Below are 18,973 nucleotides of genomic sequence, written 5' to 3'. Positions count from 1 at the left end.
TCATCTATCACACAATATGCACCAAATTGATATTTCAAAGTCACTCTACGAGATGACATGTTGCAGCTTATTTTATTATTTTGAATGGGAGGGAAGGAAAGAAGTTGGCAATAGGAACACATGAAATCAGTTTATTCGTCACATGCTTTGTAAACAGGTGTAGACTGAAATGCTTACTTACGGGCCCTTTTCAACAATGCAGAGAAATTGGAAGTAATAATAAATACACAATGAATAACGATAACTTGGCTATATACAAGGGGTACCAGTACATAATCGATGTGCAGGGGTACAAGGTAGATATGTACACATAACTAGGAATAAAGTGACAGTAAACCGTATCTGCAGCTTATGTGATGAGTCAAAGTTAGTGCAAAAAGGGTCAATGCAGATAGTCTTGGTAGCTATTTGGTTACTGAACAAAAATATAAAACACAACATGTAAAGTGTTAGTCCCATGTTTCATGAGCTGAAATAAAAGATCCCAGACATTTTCCATATGCACAAAAAGCTTATTTCTCTCAAATTGTGCACAAATTTGTTCACATCCCTGTTACTGAGCATTTCTCCTTTGCCAAGATAATCCATTCACCTGACAGGTGTAGCATATCAAGAAGGTGATTAAACAGCATCATTACACAGGTGCACCTTGTGCTGTGGACAATAAAAGGCCACTCTAAAAAGTGCAGTTTTGTCACAACACAATGCCACAGATGTCTCAAGTTTTGAGGTAGCGTGCAATTGGCATGCTGACTGCAGTAATGTCCACCAGAGCTGTTGCCAGAGAATGTAATGTTCATTGCTCTACCATAAGCCGCAGCCAACGTCGTTTTAGAGAATTTGGCAGTACATCCAACCGGCCTCACAACCGCAGACCACGTGTAACCACGTCAGCCCAGGATCTCCACATCCGGCTTCTTCACCTGCGGGATCGTCAGACCAGCCACCCGGACAGCTGATGAAAGAGGAGTATTTATGTCTGCAATAAAGCCCTTTTGTGGGGGAAAAACTCATTCTGATTGGCTGGACCTGGCTCCCAAGTGGGTGGGCCTATGCCCTCCCAGGCCCACGCCTCTACCCAGTCATCTGAAATCCATTGATTATGGCCTAATTCATTTATATTTGAAATTGTTGCGTTTATATTTTTGTTCAGTATAACTTCATAAAATAAATAGTGGTACGATCACATGGTATAAACAACAATTTCAACAAGCACCATCTTTACAGGAGAAATAAAACAATCCATGTTTTAGAAAAATAACAATATATAACATTGCATTTATTTGGCTAAATATTCATATGGTCTCAGATTCAACTGTAAAACAATTATTGAGAGCTGATTCCAAAATCAATCCATAGAACCAGAACCATTAGGACCATATAGAACCTGAACCAGAAGCATTCAGCTGGCTAGTTCTGTTCCAACAGCCACCGATCTGACCTGGAGCACCTCAGCGAAGCCCTGTCCGAACCAGCAGGTGATGTCTGCCGTGTCCAAGGTGAAGAAGAAGAGTCTGTCCTTACAGCGGCTCCTCCGATACACTGACCTGGGGTCAGCAGATAGGACCCCTCTGATGGCGGCCGCAGCTTCCTTTGGACTGCGCAGGAACCGTAACCTGGGTCGCTCACAAGGTTCTAGAGCAGGACTGCCCAACCCTGTTCCTGGAGAGCTACCCTCCTGTATGTTACTAACCTGATTCATCTTATCAACCTGCTAATTATTAGAATCAGGTGTGCTAGATTAGGGTTGGAGCAAAAACCTACAGGACGGTAGCTCTCCAGGAACAGGGTTGGGCAGTCCTGCTCTAGAACCTTGTGAGCGACCCAGGTTCTAGAGAAACGGGGACATTTACAGAGGAAGAAACCAGTGAACGCAATAATATATAGATCTTTTTTAACAATAGGCCAAATGGATGACGGAGAAACATTACTTTTTTTTTATATCATTGACTTTACTCTGGTAAGATAGTTTAGGCTTGAGATGCAATGATATCTATACAAACCCGCTGCAAAAACAATTGGCGCCACAATGGAGCTCTCTGGTGGATGAATGCACAACTCAGTCCTTTTTAAAAAGCAATAATAAAGCTCTCATGTCAACCTCAGCTCGGGGGGAATTCTATAGGCTTACCTGCATTGATGGGGGCAAGGAACTCATCCAGCTCTCTCTCTGCATGGGTGTCTTGGCTTTAGGCCCAGCTGAAGCCTGGGATCTTTCCTACAGAGCTCCATGGTGAGGTGGTCATCTCCCTGGCTGATGTAGGCCTTGAGCTCCCCCAGCACAGTGGTGATGTCTTTGCCTGGGGCTTTAGGAGCAGAAGAGCTGTAGGCATCGCCTGGACGGAGGATGTGAACTTTGGATTTGTCTTTTTAGTGGAATATTCTGGGATCTGTGCTATGACTATTCCCTCTCTCAACCCCCATGTCCAACTGGGGATCATCAGTACAGGAGAAAGAAGCTATTGAGTCTGAATGCAACCTCCACACTGGAGGTCTCCTCTTCTGATGGTACATTGGTGCCCTCAGGTTGGACGCCACAGTCATAAGTATGTGTCAATGTTCAGTCTACTGTGTGGGGAGTCATAGTCAGAGATTGTGTGCCTGTGAGAGCTATCTCACTCAGTGTGTCAGATAAGGATATGAATAGATTAAATAGATCTGAATTCATACAATAACATCTGATAATGTTGTAAGATAGAGATTGTTTATGCTGCCTAACAAAAGTACACATTGGCAAATGTGCTCATAGGCTTTCCGCACGTGTCGTAATTTCTAGCTAGCCAACCAGCAATTTATTAACTGGCAACCAGACAGTATGCCAGGCCTTATGCCACGTTCTGGTCGGAACTAGGAATATCGTAAATGCTAACTGGTTGAACGTGGCACGTGTATAACTACAACCTATTAGCAAGTCAGACATTTTTCAGAGTTGCCGACTTGCACGTGAACGCGGCATTACTGCCGATTATTTTGCTTGCTGCCATTATTGCAGTGTTTAACCATTTCACAGCCTCCTAGTCGGTTGCACACACAAGGTTTGATTGCAAAGTCGTCTCAATTATTTGTTCACTTCTACATCAGTGTTGTAGGAGGTCAACGTTTCCACAATGCGTTAGACACACGGAATGGTTTATTTTATATAGACCTTGGTAGCCATGTTTGTTGTTATCATAAATGCTAAAATGAGGGGCACTTTATTACAATGCACTTTTAAATCCCCCAGCAATAATACCTTGTTTTTACAGCATGTCGCACAATATTTTTGTGATAAATGGGTGGAGTCTTTTAGACATTTTTCCCGATTCAGTAGGGACCCAGATATTTAGCTAGCTAGCTACGCAAACAAAAATGTTTCACTAGTTCTCATTAGTCATCCACATCTTGTACACTACAACTACCATTACCCCCCACCCCCACCCTTTTAGCTAGCTAGCTAGCTAGCCATAACGTAACGTCGTTTTATATTACTAGCTTGCTAACAGTCGACTGAAGTCATTGAGGGGCCATTGCCAGATACGTCGCAGATCATCTTCTACTTGCCTTACATCCCATTAAAATGTTACATTGTTCGGTTTGATATTCATAAACTAATTTATTTTCTGGCGAGTTAAAGCTGATTGTTATATACACTCACTGGTCAGTTTATATGACGTATATAAACCCTGGATAGCTGATGCTATTTATTGGCCATTGAGAGGCTTTGACACCACCGGTCGGCCATATTGGCACGCCATAGGAGGAGCAGTCCTCCATAGGAATGAATGGGATTCTGCAGTATTTCAATTTTATGTTTCAAGGACAAAATTCTATGTACAGTTAAGTATTTGTTTTGTTGTAGTGGGGACAGTAAAATTAGTACTCAAAAAAACAAAAAAACTTTAAGGAAAATGTTTTAATATTTGTCCATGTTTATGTTTAGCTCACATAATATATACTTTGTGTATGCACTAAGTTGTCTGTAGCCAGAATACAGTGTCAAAAACAAATGTACACATTAATAAATGCATTTCTATAGCTTCCAAAGTACTGTTTTACAATTGAGGAGGAGTGCCAAGATGGCTGCTCGGTGGCTTCAATACAGTATCCCCTGTTAGTCATCCAGGGTTTATACACATCATTGTAAACCACCCCGTTCACGAAAATGGATCACGCCTACAAATGCGAGTCACGGCCGTGGCTTGCTGGCAAGGCAAAGCAGGCAGACAGGCATCTAGTTATACTGTTCGATTGAACGTTAGAATGGGTAAAAAGAGTGACCTAAGGGACATTGAGCGTGGTATGATCGTCGGTGCCAGACGCGCCGGATCCAGTGTCTCACAAACGGCAGCACTCCTGGGCTTTTCACGCACGACAGTGTCTGTGGTTTACCGAGAATGGCGCGACAAACAAAAAACATCCAGTCAGCGACAGTCCAGTGGGCGTAAACAGCTCGTTGATAAGAGAGGTCGAAGGAGATTGGAAAGAATAGTGCAAGCTAACAGACGGGCCACAATTAGACAAATAACGGCGCAGTACAACAGTGGTGTGCAGAACAGCATCTCGGAACGCACAACTCGTCGATCCTTGTCACGGATGGGCTATTGCAGCAGACGCCGGGCAAATGAGGAGTGGAAAAACATCGCCTGTGTAGATACGGTAAAGGGGTAAAGGAGTCAATGGAATGCAGACCGTTCCATTGACCAGTTTGGCGCACATTCAACAAATCTGACCTAACAAAGTGGATATTTGTCAAATCAGACATCTATGTATTGTAACAGGCCCACAATGTGGTTACTTAAGTCCGATTAATATGTTTGGCTGTTTTCGCTGCATAACGTTTAGAAGTTGCCCCTTTTCAGGTTCAGAAGTGACTGCTAAATTAACTCCCGTTCAGCTAAGCTGGTTAGCTAGCACACAGAAATCGGTGGTAGTAAGTCAGTCGTTCTTAACTGTAAGAGTTGATTGGTTACGAAGACATGAACGTGTTGAGGTTGACGTCCATAGAAGCGTTATACTCAACATTGTGTGAAATAAACAATAGCCTAAATGTAAACTGTTGTTGCGAGCGGTCAACGAATGTTTGGTTCCAGTCACATTATTCCTCGCAACTACCACGAAAGAGATCAAAATACTTATTGAAACTGGCCAACAACCTCCACGTTCAGTGTTGATATTTTGTATGTTGTGTTTATAATTAGACATTTCTAATGTATAGGCTAGACAATGTACTAATAACATGTTGTTCGCCGGCTTGTGAAATAGCCGGCCTGAATGACACGACACCGAGCAAAAGGCGTTTGGTGTGTGGGTTGCTAAAACTCCGTTCGACCCCCTCTGGCTTTTCATGCAAACATTAATAAAAGTATTCTACATTAAATACACTTGAATTGATATTTTTTACGTCATTACTGCATGTAAACAGTCATTCTTCTTCGGAGAGTTTTGAGAACTGCATCTCAGGAATCGCCATGTTGTCATTCTGCCGTCTTTGAAGCTCTAGAGAAAGGAACTCCATCTTTGTTTTACTAATAACCAGTGTGCAACTGCAGCCCGCAATTCGGGGCGTACTTCTATGATATCATGGCGGTCCGCAAACAAACGTTGTAAGTGCATGCCGCCACCTACTGTGCTGGCATGTACGCTCAATCATGATTCTGTACTACCATGAAAATAAAATTCAAAACCAAATAACTCTACCCCCCAAAAAAAACTCCCCAACCCCATTAAACTTTATTTATATAATGCTGAGACACTCCACCCTTAGGATTGTTCAGCCATGTCAACTATTTCAACAGTAACACCCACACCCCCGGCCCTTGCCTTCTCCACAATAACCTTCAACCTGGCATTTCTGCTTTCCACAACCCAAGTCGTATTGATAACCTTAATAATAAAAGCTATGAAGTCAACTTTATTCATTATCAAAGTGTCCTGACACCACACATTCATGAGCACAAGATTTCTGAACAGGCCTCGAAACCATGCTAGGACCATCAAAAAACCCCAACCCCAACATTAGGTCCACTTACTACAGGTACATCCATGTAAGCTCAATCATCACACTAGTTCTACCAATCTGTTTTACGGCCTCTGCATATGATACATCATGACTGGTCCTATATCTCTGAGCCTTTCTAGCCTCTCTCTCTCTCTCTCTGTAGCTGGCATCCACCAAGTGTTCTCCCCCACAATTACAGCACTTAACCTTCACATTGCTACCACAGTCACCGTAATCATGTTCCCCTCCACACTAGGCACATCTTTCCTTTACACTGAGCAGAGCTACATGTCCCATGCTTTGGCATTTAAAACGCTGCGGTGCATATGGGTCATTCTCTAACATTGAAACTAAGGAATCCTATCTGTACTTTTCCCGGCAAGACTTTCTAAAACCTCAGCATCACTGTTAAGCTTTCACTTCTTTGACCCTCTTTCCTACTGATCAACATTTTGGCTTCAATCACTCTGCCTCCCTTCACATTTTCTTTAATGTCATCTGTGGACATATATATTGGGACCCAAGTGATGACTCCCCTTAACCTAGCATAAGCACCAGGTACATGGCTTTTAATCTTCTTCCCATTATGTTTTTCCATTTGCAGAATCTTCCCTTGCTGAGCCTGGCTACCACAAAAAAATTAGCAATCTACCATTTCCAATTAACCGGGCGAGTTTAACTTCACTTATCTCTTTCTCTACGGCGTTAGTCGGATAGGGTGTAAATGAGGCCCTATGGTCTCAAACTCCACAACTTTCCACTCCGACATATTACTTTTGCTTCCTACCTTGACCCTCTTTTTACTTTCTACACTAGCCGCTCCACTGCTTTCAGTATCATGATCTCTCTTCTTCCTATGTCTTTCCACTACAGACCATTCAGATCCTTGAGCCTCATCCTCCCGCTCCATATCATCAGAGCGGTCACCCATACTGATCGCACAGCTGTTGCTTCTCCATTTCGTCCACACTACTTGCCACCATTTCCCCTAATTTTTCTATCCTCTTCGGGGGCATCTTGCATGTGGGTATTCCTGCATCTAGCATTTATTTGCCTATTTCTGTTATGGAACGCCTACTCTGAAGTGTGCAATAACTGAATTTGCCCTTGCACTCCTAAACAACTACATTTTTAGAAACTTTGGAAAAGAGTGAAGTCTACAAAACGCAGTCCACTGTCTGTTACAGATTCTAGTTTTGGAAACAATACTGTATGGAGCTCAAATGTTTAACAGCCAAAATCCATCTTCTCCCACTGCCGGCCACTGGGCTTCCTCTCACCACCTTATTTGGTAGTGAGTGGAAACTCCAACCGGATACTTCACATTTATACATCCGGTGAAATATCTGGCTAATTGTTCTGCGCTACTGGTCTGTTCTAGCTATAGCAAAGAGGAAGAGAGGCCCAACTCGGCTGAAAATCTGTCTCCCTCCAACAGGTAGTAAGCCAGCTACCACAAAGCAAGGAGTTTTTGTATGGAGGTCAATGAGCGTCGAATTTGGTCAACAACAAAAAAAATTATGGCTTATTTGCTACATGAGGTTTATTTGATCTAAAAAGTTTCATAATGCTTAAGTTAAGTGTACTGATATGTAGGTCACGTGACATCCTGGCAACTTTGGAAGAAAAAAAAACGTATCGGGGATGGCTATGCATATTCATAGCATAAGGCTAATAGCATAGTATCTCTCTCCATTGAATACAGGCTGTTGATGTCAACAACCCTCATCGAATATTCAAAAAAGGATTACAAAAAAAGGATTACAATAATGAGATGTATCCAGCAAAGAAAGGATCGGCTAGACAGCCCGCCGTGCCGCTTTGTGGACAACGACTCCCATTGTTATGATGGAGAGACATGCATCTTGTCCCGCGTTATCCATAATCTTTGGCTATAGCTAGCTAGTCTTCTGGTGGGGTTATCGGCTGTTAGCTACCAACTTTATGGTGCATTAGCTCCATCTACTGTACTGGAGCGCTCGTCTCCCGCCTATGTACTGGAGTCGTAGCTTAAAAATGGCCCAATAGAAGTATAAAGAGGGGTTCCTGCAGATGCAGGAATGCCCACATGCATTACATTTACATTTTAGTCATTTAGCAGACACTCTTATCCAGAGCGACTTACAGCTAGTGAGTGCATACATTATTTTATATTTATTTTTCATACTGGCCCCCCGTGGGAATCAAACCCACAACCCTGGCTTACGCTTTGCTCTACTAACTGAGCTACATCCCTGCCAGCGATTCCCTCCCCTACCCTGGACTGACGTTGCAGCCAATTGTGTGCCGCCCCCATGGGTCTCCCGGTCGCGGCCAGCTACGACAGAGCCCAGATTCGAACCAGGATCTCTAGTGGCACAGCTAGCACTGCGATGCAGTGCCTTAGACCACTCTCCCGAGTGGCGCAGTGGTCTAAGGCACTAGGTAGTTAATGGCGGGCAGGCAGGCTTCTCTTGCAGCTCTTCAACTGCACGGCAGCGCTTAAAAGGGCAATGGCTAGCCTGTAGCGAGCTTGCTAACAAAAAGCATTGCATTTGTCATTAGTGACTGCATCAGCGGGCCAAGTGAAGGTAGAACTGTATTGTGCGGTTCTTCCCCTCGTGGCAAGCGCTTTAAAAAGAAATCAACTGCGGTGCCTTGACATAAAACAATACAACTCAAATACTTCTAACGATATCACTTTCATTATGCCTTATCAATGTTTCACTTTGTTACTGTGCAAATCTGGGCGATCTTTTGATGTTCAACGTTAACTTTATTCAACCTTTTTAATGCTTTTGGTTGCGCAATGACTCAAGTCCCTGACGCTATTACACGTGAACTCTGCTCCTTAAATTATTAAATGTAACATTTAGCTACGGAACTGAGAAGTTGAAGGATTCAATACAGCAGTCAGGAGAAACTCCTATTAATAATGCGGTCCATATTTTTGTGTTTGGACTTTCTTTCATTTTAGTTTATATTCGCTTAGTTTTAATGCACTTACATGCTACAACATGTATTTAAAACAGGTTTTCCACACCACTTTTTATACACTATCATAACGTTATAATATGGGTGCATTACCCATGTGTTTATTGCATCTGTATAATATGCAATGCATGCTTCACGTTTTTCTTTGAATTACATGGATTTCAATTTTACAAAATGATCTTTTATCCTTATAGGTACGAGAACTTTCCTGGACAACTGCGAGACTCGAATGAAGGGAAATCAAAGGCCTCTAGGCAGAACTCGATCAATCTGGAATTCCTCCAGTTTGATAAACGTTTATATCCGTCTCCAACCTTAAACTTGGGAAACCTTTCAAAAAAGTTGCATTTTTGCTTATTATTATTTTACACAAGCTTATTACAGTAAAAGTGACATTTGTGTTTACTTCTTTTGAAAAATAACTTAAATTCTGGCTGTGGGGGTAGAAGGAGCCATTGTTAGTTCCTAATGTCATCCTATTCCCTATATAGTGCACTACTTTTGTGGGTCCTGGTCAAAAATAGTGCACTATGTTCTGTAAGGAATAGGGTTCCATTTGGGACAGTCATTGTTTTCTGAAAGACTTACTTGTTTGGGCGTTACAGAAGTGACTGATGATATCTTCTACATTATGTTGTGGTTGAACTCAGTGACAACAGAATCTCTGGTTAGCCTTGACGGTGCATTGCTTGAGAGAAACTCTTTAACCTCACACATCTAAATCGCGGGAACAAACTGAAGGACAGCACATGTTTGTGGAACCTTTGGTAGGTAAATCAAACTCCCAGTAGAGCCACAATGTGTGTGACACCATCTCATTGTCTCAGGCTATGCCTCCAAATGACCTTCTATAGAGTTTTGACTCCATTTTGGTCCCGGCATCAGACATACAGGAGTCTCTGGACCTGTTCAACTGTGAGGTGATTCCAACCTGAAACTGACTACAGAGGGAGAGTGTGTTCAAGCTGCTCCCTCAGCTCACCTACCTGGGCCGTCAGCAATGAATGAGACCGAGGAGGCGACCGACTCGGACGGAGAGGTGGACGATGACGAGGGTGGGCAGCCATTTAGTTTTCGTGTTGAGGAAATGGAAGCGCAGATGTGAGTTGAGAATGGGGGTCTTCTGTAGTTCAGTTGGTAGAGCATGGCGCTTGCAATGCCAGGATAGTTGGTTTGATTCCCGGGACCACCCATACGTAAAATGTATCGCATGACTAAGTCGCTTCGGATAAAAACATTATATATTACAATCCATATTAGTACATCGTGGGTGTTTTGTCATGCAAGGCAATTCTATTGTGTATTTGTAGGGTTTGTCGGCATGTATCTGTGTGATGACCTTAATGGAGGTTGGGTTATTTGTTTTTAGAGAGGATGAGGACGGAGAGGAAAGACTTTGATGATGATGATGTGATGAAGAGGAGGGAGTAGTAGGAGAGGAGGATGATGAGATCAGAGACAAGCATAAGGCCTTTTTGGTTTGTTTTGTGACTCAATAGTTCAAAAGATCAACAGGGGGCATATGGTTTGAGAGCTCTGTGGATTCTGACCTGCTCTGTCCCTTCTCTCCAGGAGGAAGACCTTGGCATTGATGGTGAAGTTGACGAAGATGGTACGTCATTCATACTTTGTCACAAGCTCATGTTAAAAAGTTTCACGTTTGGATGCTTTACTAAGTACAGTACCTTTATAGTATAATGACCCTTTCCCATTTCTCCCAGAAGTAGAGGCTGTCCAAGGAGAAAAGAGAAAGCAAGAGCCTGACGACGATGATGAGCAAAAAACGACAGCCTATCAAGTTACCAACCCCTTCCCTTTCCCTCTCCACCCTGACACCCACCCTGCCTACTCCACGTCTCTCTTCTCCCAGCTTCGAGCCCCAGTGTGTCGGGCAAGATTTTACCAGACGGGCTGGTTAGGAGTGGAGCTGCCTGTGCCCTATGGACCGGCAGAGCCATTCCCAAGGTTCTCAAGCAGCGCACTACTCCGCATCCCACAATTTCACTGTCAACTCCCCCTTTCTGTATACCTGCCTAAGGACTTTGGGACTGATATCTAGTTTTGGGTCTGTGCTTTTAATATTTTGTTGGATGAATGAATACATTTTTTATGTTGGGTTTATTTCTTACCACCTCACCTTTTGTCTGCTTTATCTTTTTTCCCCCAATAAAATTGCTGCAACTGTGCGACTAGCGTAGCTATGATTGTTATGGCTGCCTGTTGCACAAATCACAGTTGTAGCTACATTTTTATTTATTTTTAAGAACAAACTTTGTAAATACATCTTCAACATTTTGCGACCCTTGCTCTCCTGCCATGCTTTTTCTCCTTGTCACATCTAGAGTTGAATGAATCTGATCCAAGTTTACAAGTGCCTCTATCTCAACTCCTGAGTGCAATGGGTTGCCTCTGAGGGAAAAGCTCTCGAAACTCATCTTTTCTATCATACAATATCACCAAATGCCTCAATGGATACTTCAAAGTCACTCTACACAAAGATTGCATGTTGCAGCTTATCATTTTATTTTGAATGGGAGGAAGGGAGGGAAAAAGACTGCAACCAATAGGAAGACAGCAAATCCCAACTCAAATGTTATTCGTCACATGCTTTTGTAAACAGGTGTAGACTACTAGGAATGCTCTTCCGGCCCTTCCCAACAATGTAGAGAAATAATAAAGTAATCCACAAATAATGGTTGATGCACAATGAGTAACGATAGCTTGGCTACATACAAGGGGTACCAGTTACGAGTCCATGTGCAGGGTCACAGGTATTAACTGGCTATATACAAGGGGTATCAGTACCGAGTCCATGTGCGGGGGTACGAGGGTAATTGAGGGAATATGTACATATAGTGGGATAAGTGACAGATAATAAACAGTAGCAGCAGTGTATGTGGTGAGTCAATGTTAGTGCAAAAAGGGTTATTGCAGATAGTCCGGGTAGCTATTTGGTTAACTATTTAAAAAGGTATAATATGCAGAAATCGGACCGCCATTTCCTGCTTGCTAAAATGTGAATAGTTAGCCTAATTTCAGTTTGTGACAAAACTCTGGACCACGAAGCCAGTTCCACTACTTGTTTTCATTGTTCCCCTCTAATCAGGGATTTAGACCTGGGACACCAGGTGGGTACAATTAATCATCAGGTAGAACAGAACCAGCAGTCGCTGGACCTCATAGGGTAAGGGAGTGAGAATCATTGCTATCAAACCGCTGTGAAATATATTTTCAATAACCAAAGATATTGTCTTTTCAGCTGTTTGAAGCTGGTGTACAAAACCGAAAGTAAAAGGCACAAAAACTAAACTTTGGAACGGGAAACATAGACATAGAGCACATAAAACATATCTACCCCCTCTTAGACTTGCTTTCAATGAGAATGAAAGATCTATAACTACATTTATATGTGAATCTGGTCGGGTCGCCCAAAAAGATACGTTGCAGCTTTAACTAACTATTTAGCTGTCTTATGGCTTGGGGGTAGAAGCTGTTCAGGGTCCTGTTGGTTCCAGCTTGGTGCATCGGTACCGCTTGCCGTGTGGTAGCAGAAAGAACAGTCTGACTTGGGTGGCAGGAGTCTGACAATTTTTTGGCCCTTCCTCTTACACATCTCGTAGAGACGTCATGCTTGGATGGCAGGGAGCTCGGCCCCCAGTGATGTGTACTCAAAGTACGCATTACTTTACCTGTGTAGGCGCCTTGCGGTCGGATGCAGTTGGTCAAGATGCTCTCAGTCGTGCAGCTGTATAACCTTTTGACTTTGAGGGCCCAAGCCGTGCCCTCTTCAGAACGGTGTTGGTGTTTGGACCATGATAGAACCTTAAAGGCTCTGCATGGTCAATCCGACATCTGCAGTGGCCGTACAATATTTACTGCGAAGCGGCCTCCCAAGAAGTCGGAGCATTCATACTTCTTGCGCTTCACATAGCAGCCTGTTGTGAAGCAAGTTGTCAAGGAAGTCAGTTTCTGTTCATACATGACCTCTCATCCACCACCTACCGTCAACCAATCATGCCAATGTGGAGCTATACAGAGCCCTAGGCATTGTTTAAAAATTGGGAGGTTGCACTAGTGATGGGAACAGAGCGTTCGGCCGGTCGAAGCTCTCAAACAGCTTCCAAACCCTCCACGGAGCCTCCGGATGGCATTTCTGGAGTAAGCATAAATAGGCTTTTATTGATGTGGACACCGAGGAACTTGAAGCTGTCGACCCGCTCCACTACAGCCCTGTTGACGTGGATGGGGACGTGCTCGGCCCTCCGTTTCCTGTAGTCCACCATCAGCTCCTTTGTCTTGCTGACGTTGGGGGAGAGGTTGTTGTCCTGGCACCAAACTGCCAGGTCTCTGACCTCCTCCCTATAGGCCAGGGATGGGCAACTGGCGGACCACGGGCCGCCCCCCTTTTGTAGGCCCGCAGACCAATACAAATTAAAAAGTTGGGGTCTCAACTAACTGTTGAGTTAGAATGATAGAATACACAAGGTGCAATTTTGAAATGTGGTTTATTGCATCAGAATCCACTTAATTAGCCCATTTCAGCCAAAACATTTTTTCAGATTCGTGCCGGTAATCTGAAGCCGCTTCATCTAAACTTGTAGTAAGCAAGGTAGAATTACTGACCGGGTGGGGCCCATTGTCACGTTATCGCCTTAAAACTGCAAACATTTGCCTCCACCCTACGGCAAAATATGTAGAATTGCAGGAAAGTAGCTGTAAAACTGCAAACATTTCTCTCCGCCCCATGACAAAATGTGTAGAATTGCATGAAATGAACTTTAAAACGTAAACGTTTTATCTTCGCTGTCACGAGGGGGGCCGCTAAAATGTTTTGCTCGCAAGGGGTGGGGGGATATGGATGTGGGTACGCAGACCCACAAGCCACCTCTTGATGAGTTCCGTTTTTTTGTGGCCCCCACCCCTATCAATGTTGCCCATCCCTGCTATAGGCTGTCTCATCGTCGTCAGTGATTAAGTCTACCACCGTCGTGTCGTCGGCAAACGTAATATTGGTATTGGGAGTTGTGCGCAGCTACACAGTCGTGGGTGAACAGGGAGTATAGGAGGGGACTAAGCACGCACTCCTGAGGGGCCCTGTGTTGGAGGGGTCAGTGTAGGCGGATGTTGATTCCCTACCCTCACCTCCGGGGCAGCCAGTCAGGAAGTCCAGGATCCAGTTGCAGAGGTTCAGTCTTACGGTCCCTTAGCAGTGATTGAGCTTAGGGCACTATAGGCTAGTCTTCTCGTGGACTGGAATGACTATGGTGGGCTACTGTCAGAATACAAACAACCTGGTATTATTGTTGGAGCAATATCCGACCTGTTACCAACTTGGCTGGCTAGCTAGCTTTTAAACAAAATGCTGGTGTGTATTCATTAGTCGGATTCCATCAGCAAACTGAACAATTTCTCCAATACAAACTCTTGTTTTGAAGTGGCCAAAATGTTTTGGTTTGGAGTGTTTCGTTTCTCGTTGTAGAACGTTTTGCAACAGACGAAACATTCTGCAACTGAATCCGACTAATGAACACACCCCTAGGGTGTAATCATTCCACCAATAATTTGCAACACGTTTCGTTTACAACTAAAACGAGAGTTTCTATTGGACAAATTCAGGTAGGTTCCTCCCCGTTTCGTTCTGTTTGAAACGTTTTGCAACAGAATCACGGAAATAATACCCCCTGATGCTTTAGTATGTAACTGGTTAACTGGAACGTAATAGCAGTTTGATGGGTTACAGAAGATTTAACGTTATTACGTTGACTTAACTTAGCTAATACGCCTACCATTGAGCATATTATTCACTGTGTTAAAGGACAGAGTTAATGCAGAATTTGAAGTTCACATTTGTGTAACGTTAGGTAAGTTGACGTTAGCTAGTTAGCTACAGTAGCTAGCGTCTAACGTTAGAGTTACTCGCTAACGTTATGAAACGTGACCCTATTTAAATTATTCGGCTACAAAGCGCAGTAGATAAAAGTCAGAGCTATTTCATATGGTTAATATGAACAGCTACTTACCAAAATAAAATGTATTTGAAAGAAGTAAACAAACATGCAGCAGTAAACGTCAACCGCCTGTTCTTCATTCAAACGTGAGTATGTTCGCTGCTATTGGTTATAAACCGTAAACGTCAACTCTCCATCGCCTTCACGTAAATCTATGGGTCGCCGTTTACCCATTACTGCCACCTGCTGTTGTATTTGTTTAGTGCACCGTATTATTTTCGAACGTTTCAGATACTGCATGTTCGCAAAGACAAAATTCAATTGAAGTCACAGTCAATGCCCATACTGGATTTGAGTAATTGTATTCACAAGACAGTATTTATTTTATTTTCATACAAAAGACTTAACATTCAAACATTCCAAGTCAAGTTGTATACACAAAAATTAACCCTCTGCATCTGTCCCACTTTCTGATGATTGGCATTCACTTTTTAATACAGACACAGTAAACAATATATTGAATAACGCTAAGCTATTCCATCACTACAAAACCTACCTCCATCTTTCATCATCATCACTAAACCTTCAGATAAGCCAAGCATCCACATTTATGTCTGGTTCTTTCTACTTTTTCTCGGCTCACCAGCTATTGATGGTTTAGAGTGACCCTCTCCCCTACCCTCCTAGCCCTATAGTCATGCAGCTCCATAACTGCTGGCTCCACCCCCATCCTGATCATGGGTATCAAGGCCACACTGCAGCGGCGGAAGAGCGTGCCCATGCCCATCCTCTCCTTCAGCAGGCTGTCGCTGATGGCACCCAGGGACAACTTCCTTCCCCTCCCCAGGCACTGGCAGAGCAGTGCCTCCACGGTGGGACTTGCCCCCAGCTGAGATGTCCTCCTGCGGGGGCAGAGTGAGGAAGGAGGCCACAGCTGGTAGGAAAGGCTGATCTGTCCCAGTAAGGCCTCAGTTAGACTCATGTCTAGCTTCCAGTCCTTAGGATTGGGAGCGTTGTCTTCCCCCTGCTTAGACCACTCCAGTCAAGGCCTTCTTTGTCTCAGGTTTACCTCTGGCTTCACTGTTTTATAGTGGTTCTCCCACTTTGCCCAGAGGTGCTGGAAGGGGCTTGTAAATCATTTACACTTACATTCTAATCCTTGTAGCAGACACTCATATCCCAGAGCGACTTACAAAGTTAGTGAGTGCACGCCACATTATTTATTATTATTTTTTTGTATCTTTAACATTTTTTTTCTTCCTATTTTTTCATTTTCATTTTTCTTACTGGTCCCCCCATGGGAATCGAACCCCCTAACCCAATTGTTTATGCAAGCGCTCATGCTCTACCAACTTGAGCTACACGGGACTACAATCAAGTCCTTTCCAGAACAATTGAGGCAAGGCCTTTCCCTGGCGAGTGGCTTCGAGTGCGCCTGCTGACCTTGGTCATTCGCACAATAAAAGGCATTCTGCTTGACTTGCTCTCTGGTGTGTTTGACCAGAACTTCTTCCCATTGGATTTATCATGACCACAAAAAAGAGGACTTCGGCCTCAGATATTCAGTCCTCAGACCGTACTCTTCATGGTTTTCAGCTAGATCATTGATAGGACCGAAAACATTTACCCTCCTGAGCTGCGTTACCACATAGAACCATGTGACCGTGCTTGTCGACGCAGTTCAGGTCATAGTCCAGTGCTTTGAGGATGAAGTCGCTCTAACATGGTGGAGATTCAGTGGTCCCATTACTTCCTAGGCAATTTCAAGTTAACTGGTGAAGGCGTTGTTCTCTCTGTTCAGTGAACTCTTTTACATCCCAATTTAACATACCCACAAATTATAAATAATGAAGTTGCCAATTTGCTGACCCTAAAAACAGAGTCTCCTCAAACAAAAAACAACCACTGTGGTGTGACTCTGAGCCTCCAACTCTCACAAGAATACAAAGTAGGGTAGTGTGGAAAGAGTGATTGCCATGTTCTATTATGGGAGTAAGTTCTAGTAGTAAATCTACGCCAGGCAATGAAAGGCCCACTCCACTCCATCCAACAATGAGAAGTTGACCAATCCCACAGACTGTCGTCACACTGGATATAGACAGAGGGCAATTCACTTCCCAATATAAATCCCTGAATTTAAAATACTTTGTACTGGACATTGGATTACTAAAACTGAGAGGTTGACAAAGGTCAAGGGAAATAGTGGAAGCAATTTTGGAATCTATATCCTAGCATAGTGGAGTTGATATTAAAGCTGTGCAACAATCTAACTTACACTGCTCAAACAAATAAAGGGAACACTTAAACAACACAATGTAACTCCAAGTCAATCACACTTCTGTGAAATCAAACTGTCCACTTAGGAAGCAACACTGATTGACAATAAATTTCACATGCTGTTGTGCAAATGGAATAGACAACAGGTGGAAATACTATAGGCAATTAGCCAAGACACCCCAATAAAGGGACTGGTTTTGCATGTGGTGACCACAGACCACTTCTCAGTTCCTATGCTTCCTGGCTGATGTTTTGGTTCACTTTGAAGCTATGCTCACTCTAGTGGTAGCATGAGACGGAGTCTACAACCCACACAAGTGGCTCAGGTAGTGCAGCTCATCCAGGATGGCACATCAATGTGAGCTGTGGCAAGAAGGTTTGCTGTGTGTCTGTCAGGGCGTAGTGTCCAGAGCATGGAGGCGCTACCAGAGACAGGCCAGTACATCAGGAGATGTGGAGGAGGCCGTAGAGGGCAACAAACTCCAGCAGAGGACTGCTCATCCGCCTTTGTGCAAGGAGGAGCACTGCCAGAGCCCTGCAAAATGTAACCTCCAGCAGGCCACAAATGTGCATGTGTCTGCTCAAGCGGTCAGAAACAGACTCCATGAGGGTGGTATGAGGGCCCGACGTCCACAGGTGGGGGTTGTGCTTACAGCCCAACACCGTGCAGATGTTGGCATTTGCCAGAGAACACAGATTGTCAAATTCGCCACTGTGCCTCTTCACAGATGAAAGCAGGTTCACACTGAACGTGACAGATGTGACAGAGTCTGGAGACGCCGTGGAGAACGTTCTGCCTGCAACATCCTCCAGCTACGACCGGTTGGCTGAGGTCAGTCATGGTGTGGGGTGTGCATTTCTTTGGGGGGCCCACAGCCCTCCATGTGCTTCCAGAGGTAGCCCTGACTGCCATTAGGTACCGAGATGAGATCCTCAGACCCCTTGTGAGACCATATGCTGGTGCGGTTGGCCCTGGGTTCCTCCTAATGCAAGACAATGCTAGACCTCATGTGGCTGGAGTGTGTCCAGCAGTTCCTGCAAGAGGAAGGCATCGATGCTATGGACTGGCCCGCCCATTCCCCAGACCTAAATCCAATTGGAGCACATCTGGGACATGTCTCGCTCCATCCACCAACGCCACGTTTGCACCACAGACTGTCCAGGGAGTTGGCGGATGCTTTAGTCCAGGTCTGGGGAGGAGATCCCTCAGGAGACCATCCGCCACCTCATCAGGAGCATGCCCAGGCGTTGTAGGGAGGTCACACAGGCACCGCTGGAGGCCACACACACTACTGTTCCCATTTGACTTGTTTCTTAAGGACATTACATCAAAGTTGGATCAGCCTGAGTGTCGTTTTCCACTTTAATTTCGAGGGTGACTCCAAATCCAGACCTCCATGGGTTGATACATTTGATTTCCATTGATAATTTTTGTGTGATTTTGTTGTCAGCACATTCAACTATGTAAAGAAAAAAGTATTTAATAAGATTATTTCATTCATTCAGATCTAGGATGTGTTATTTTAGTGTTCCCTTTATTTTTTTGAGCAGTGTAGATAGTAATGGTAGTGAACATGCCTTTACTAAACAGAACTCAACCGTAAAGATTCCATCTGATAAGTGATAGTGTGCACTGCAGTGTACTGAGGTGCACTCTCCCAGCCTAGAGGTGCTTGGGATAAATGCTCTATAATGTAACTTACTTAGTAAAATAAATATCATTCGGTATAACCAACAATTTCAACAAGCACTCTATCTTTACAGGAGAAATAAAACAATCCATGTTTTAATAAAACAA

At 43.9% G+C, this 18,973-nt stretch overlaps 1 long non-coding RNA gene across 2 annotated transcripts; it reads left to right on the top strand.

Annotated features, from left to right (window-relative positions):
- Nucleotides 1-9,964: 9,964 nt before the first annotated feature.
- On the top strand, nt 9,965-10,727 carry LOC123483252. 2 transcript variants are annotated; one of them, XR_006658145.1, is made up of 3 exons: nt 9,965-10,005; nt 10,523-10,562; nt 10,672-10,727. It is a non-coding gene; the product is annotated as an uncharacterized LOC123483252 (long non-coding RNA). The 2 variants fall into 2 exon arrangements; XR_006658144.1 differs by lacking the exon at nt 9,965-10,005 and adding an exon at nt 10,417-10,428.
- Nucleotides 10,728-18,973: the final 8,246 nt, after the last annotated feature.

This window comes from Coregonus clupeaformis, unplaced genomic scaffold, assembly GCF_020615455.1.
Source record: "Coregonus clupeaformis isolate EN_2021a unplaced genomic scaffold, ASM2061545v1 scaf0054, whole genome shotgun sequence".
Classification (NCBI taxonomy): domain Eukaryota; kingdom Metazoa; phylum Chordata; class Actinopteri; order Salmoniformes; family Salmonidae; genus Coregonus; species Coregonus clupeaformis.
The sequence above is the reverse complement of the archived record's forward strand: the minus strand, read 5'-3'. Positions and strand labels throughout refer to the sequence as shown.